Raw genomic sequence first — 5080 nt, 5'->3', positions numbered from 1 at the left:
CCTTGTCCCACACGGAAGGTGGCAGCCCTGAAAGATGTTGCTGGTCTTCACCTTCCCCCTGCAGCCTATTCACAGGCACAACCGCACTGGGAATCTCTGCTTTCCCAAAGAGGCAATCTCTCACGGTGCGCATCCTCGGCAGAGCCTGTTCCCGAATAGGCAAACGTCCGGCTCCTTGTCCCACACGGAAGGTGGCAGCCCGGAAAGCTGTTGCTGGTCTTCACCTTCCCCCTGCAGCCTATTCACAGGCACAACAGGTTTGGGGATCTGTGCTTGCCCAGAGAAGGAACATCTCACGGTGCGCATCCTCGGCAGAGCCTGTTCCCGAAAAGGCAAACGTCCGGCTCCTTGTCCCACACGGAAGGTGGCAGCCCGGAAAGCTGTTGCTGGTCTTCACCTTCCCCCTGCGGCCTATTCACAGGCACAACAGGTTTGGGGATCTGTGCTTGCCCAGAGAAGGAACATCTCACGGTGCGCATGCTCGGCAGAGTCTGTTCCCGAAAAGGCAAACGTCCGGCTCCTTGTCCCACACGGAAGGTGGCAGACCTGAAAGCTGTTGCTGGTCTTCACCTTCCCCCTGCAGCCTATTCACAGGCACAACAGGTTTTGGGATCTCTGCTTGCGCAGAGAAGGAACATCTCACGGTGCGCATCCTCGGCAGAGCCTGTTCCCGAGAAGGCAAACATCCGGCTCCTTGTCCCACACGGATGGTGGCAGCCCGGAAAGCTGTTGCTGGTCTTCACCTTCCCCCTGCAGCCTATTCACAGGCACAACAGGTTTGGGGATCTGTGCTTGCCCAGAGAAGGAACATCTCACGGTGCGCATCCTCGGCAGAGCCTGTTCCCGAAATGCAAACTTCCGGCTCCTTGTCCCACACGGAAGGTGGCAGCCCGGAAAGCTGTTGCTGGTCTTCACCTTCCCCCTGCAGCCTATTCACAGGCACAACAGGTTTGGGGATCTGTGCTTGCCCAGAGAAGGAACATCTCACGGTGCGCATCCTCGGCAGAGCCTGTTCCCGAAAAGGCAAACGTCCGGCTCCTTGTCCCACACGGAAGGTGGCAGCCCGGAAAGCTGTTGCTGGTCTTCACCTTCCCCCTGCAGCCTATTCACAGGCACAACAGGTTTTGGGATCTCTGCTTGCGCAGAGAAGGAACATCTCACGGTGCGCATCCTCGGCAGAGCCTGTTCCCGAAAAGGCAAACGTCCGGCTCCTTGTCCCACACGGAAGGTGGCAGCCCGGAAAGCTGTTGCTGGTCTTCACCTTCCCCCTGCAGCCTATTCACAGGCATAACAGGTTTGGGGATCTGTGCTTGCCCAAAGACGCAATCTCTCACGGTGCGCATCCTCGGCAGAGCCTGTTCCCGAAAAGGCAAACGTCCGGCTCCTTGTCCCACACGGAAGGTGGCAGACCTGAAAGCTGTTGCTGGTCTTCACCTTCCCCCTGCAGCCTATTCACAGGCACAACAGGTTTGGGGATCTCTGCTTGCCCAGAGAAGGAACATCTCACGGTGCGCATCCTCGGCAGAGCCTGTTCCCGAAAAGGCAAACATCCGGCTCCTTGTCCCACACGGATGGTGGCAGCCCGGAAAGCTGTTGCTGGTCTTCACCTTCCCCCTGCAGCCTATTCACAGGCACAACAGGTTTGGGGATCTGTGCTTGCCCAGAGAAGGAACATCTCACGGTGCGCATCCTCGGCAGAGCCTGTTCCCGAAATGCAAACGTCCGGCTCCTTGTCCCACACGGAAGGTGGCAGCCCGGAAAGCTGTTGCTGGTCTTCACCTTCCCCCTGCAGCCTATTCACAGGCACAACAGGTTTGGGGATCTGTGCTTGCGCAGAGAAGGAACATCTCACGGTGCGCATCCTCGGCAGAGCCTGTTCCCGAAAAGGCAAACGTCCGGCTCCTTGTCCCACACGGAAGGTGGCAGCCCGGAAAGCTGTTGCTGGTCTTCACCTTCCCCCTGCAGCCTATTCACAGGCACAACAGGTTTTGGGATCTCTGCTTGCGCAGAGAAGGAACATCTCACGGTGCGCATCCTCGGCAGAGCCTGTTCCCGAAAAGGCAAACGTCCGGCTCCTTGTCCCACACGGAAGGTGGCAGCCCGGAAAGCTGTTGCTGGTCTTCACCTTCCCCCTGCAGCCTATTCACAGGCACAACAGGTTTTGGGATCTGTGCTTGCCCAGAGAAGGAACATCTCACGGTGCGCATCCTCGGCAGAGCCTGTTCCCAAAAAGGCAAACGTCCGGCTCCTTGTCCCACACGGAAGGTGGCAGCCCGGAAAGCTGTTGCTGGTCTTCACCTTCCCCCTGCAGCCTATTCACAGGCACAACAGGTTTTGGGATCTCTGCTTGCCCAGAGAAGGAACATCTCACGGTGCGCATCCTCGGCAGAGCCTGTTCCCAAAAAGGCAAACGTCCGGCTCCTTGTCCCACACGGAAGGTGGCAGCCCGGAAAGCTGTTGCTGGTCTTCACCTTCCCCCTGCAGCCTATTCACAGGCACAACAGGTTTTGGGATCTGTGCTTGCCCAGAGAAGGAACATCTCACGGTGCGCATCCTCGGCAGAGCCTGTTCCCGAAATGCAAACGTCCGGCTCCTTGTCCCACACGGAAGGTGGCAGCCCTGAAAGCTGTTGCTGGTCTTCACCTTCCCCCTGCAGCCTATTCACAGGCACAACAGGTTTGGGGATCTGTGCTTGCCCAAAGACGCAATCTCTCACGGTGCGCATCCTCGGCAGAGCCTGTTCCCGAAAAGGCAAACGTCCGGCTCCTTGTCCCACACGGAAGGTGGCAGCCCTGAAAGCTGTTGCTGGTCTTCACCTTCCCCCTGCAGCCTATTCACAGGCACAACAGGTTTTGGGATCTCTGCTTGCGCAGAGAAGGAACATCTCACGGTGCGCATCCTCGGCAGAGCCTGTTCCCGAAAAGGCAAACCTCCGGCTCCTTGTCCCACACGGATGGTGGCAGCCCTGAAAGCTGTTGCTGGTCTTCACCTTCCCCCTGCAGCCTATTCACAGGCACAACAGTTTTGGGGAATCTGTGCTTGCCCAGAGAAGGAACATCTCACGGTGCGCATCCTCGGCAGAGCCTGTTCCCAAAAAGGCAAACGTCCGGCTCCTTGTCCCACACTGAAGGTGGCAGCCCGGAAAGCTGTTGCTGGTCTTCACCTTCCCCCTGCAGCCTATTCACAGGCACAACAGGTTTTGGGATCTGTGCTTGCCCAGAGAAGGAACATCTCACGGTGCGCATCCTCGGCAGAGCCTGTTCCCGAAAAGGCAAACGTCCGGCTCCTTGTCCCACACGGAAGGTGGCAGCCCGGAAAGCTGTTGCTGGTCTTCACCTTCCCCCTGCAGCCTATTCACAGGCACAACAGGTTTTGGAATCTGTGCTTGCCCAGAGAAGGAACATCTCACGGTGCGCATCCTCGGCAGAGCCTGTTCCCGAAAAGGCAAACGTCCGGCTCCTTGTCCCACACGGAAGGTGGCAGCCCGGAAAGCTGTTGCTGGTCTTCACCTTCCCCCTGCAGCCTATTCACAGGCACAACAGGTTTTGGGATCTCTGCTTGCCCAGAGAAGGAACATCTCACGGTGCGCATCCTCGGCAGAGCCTGTTCCCAAAAAGGCAAACGTCCGGCTCCTTGTCCCACACGGAAGGTGGCAGCCCGGAAAGCTGTTGCTGGTCTTCACCTTCCCCCTGCAGCCTATTCACAGGCACAACAGGTTTTGGGATCTCTGCTTGCGCAGAGAAGGAACATCTCACGGTGCGCATCCTCGGCAGAGCCTGTTCCCGAAAAGGCAAACGTCCGGCTCCTTGTCCCACACGGAAGGTGGCAGCCCGGAAAGCTGTTGCTGGTCTTAACCTTCCCCCTGCAGCCTATTCACAGGCACAACAGGTTTTGGGATCTCTGCTTGCCCAGAGAAGGAACATCTCACGGTGCGCATCCTCGGCAGAGCCTGTTCCCGAAAAGGCAAACGTCCGGCTCCTTGTCCCACACGGAAGGTGGCAGCCCGGAAAGCTCTTGCTGGTCTTCACCTTCCCCCTGCAGCCTATTCACAGGCACAACAGGTTTTGGGATCTCTGCTTGCCCAGAGAAGGAACATCTCACGGTGCGCATCCTCGGCAGAGCCTGTTCCCGAAAAGGCAAACGTCCGGCTCCTTGTCCCACACGGAAGGTGGCAGCCCGGAAAGCTGTTGCTGGTCTTCACCTTCCCCCTGCAGCCTATTCACAGGCACAACAGGTTTTGGGATCTCTGCTTGCCCAGAGAAGGAACATCTCACGGTGCGCATCCTCGGCAGAGCCTGTTCCCGAAAAGGCAAACGTCCGGCTCCTTGTCCCACACGGAAGGTGGCAGCCCGGAAAGCTGTTGCTGGTCTTCACCTTCCCCCTGCAGCCTATTCACAGGCACAACAGGTTTGGGGATCTGTGCTTGCCCAGAGAAGGAACATCTCACGGTGCGCATCCTCGGCAGAGCCTGTTCCCAAAAAGGCAAACGTCCGGCTCCTTGTCCCACACGGAAGGTGGCAGCCCGGAAAGCTGTTGCTGGTCTTCACCTTCCCCCTGCAGCCTATTCACAGGCACAACAGGTTTGGGGATCTGTGCTTGCCCAGAGAAGGAACATCTCACGGTGCGCATCCTCGGCAGAGCCTGTTCCTGAAAAGGCAAACGTCCGGCTCCTTGTCCCACACGGAAGGTGGCAGCCCGGAAAGCTGTTGCTGGTCTTCACCTTCCCCCTGCAGCCTATTCACAGGCACAACAGGTTTTGGGATCTGTGCTTGCCCAGAGAAGGAACATCTCACGGTGCGCATCCTCGGCAGAGCCTGTTCCCGAAAAGGCAAACGTCCGGCTCCTTGTCCCACACGGAAGGTGGCAGCCCTGAAAGATGTTGCTGGTCTTCACCTTCCCCCTGCAGCCTATTCACAGGCACAACCGCACTGGGAATCTCTGCTTTCCCAAAGAGGCAATCTCTCACGGTGCGCATCCTCGGCAGAGCCTGTTCCCGAAAAGGCAAACGTCCGGCTCCTTGTCCCACACGGAAGGTGGCAGCCCGGAAAGCTGTTGCTGGTCTTCACCTTCCCCCTGCAGC

The sequence above is a fragment of the Haliaeetus albicilla genome, unplaced genomic scaffold (assembly GCF_947461875.1).
Source record: "Haliaeetus albicilla unplaced genomic scaffold, bHalAlb1.1 scaffold_39, whole genome shotgun sequence".
Taxonomy (NCBI): Eukaryota; Metazoa; Chordata; class Aves; order Accipitriformes; family Accipitridae; genus Haliaeetus; species Haliaeetus albicilla.
Note: the sequence above shows the minus strand (reverse complement) of the source record.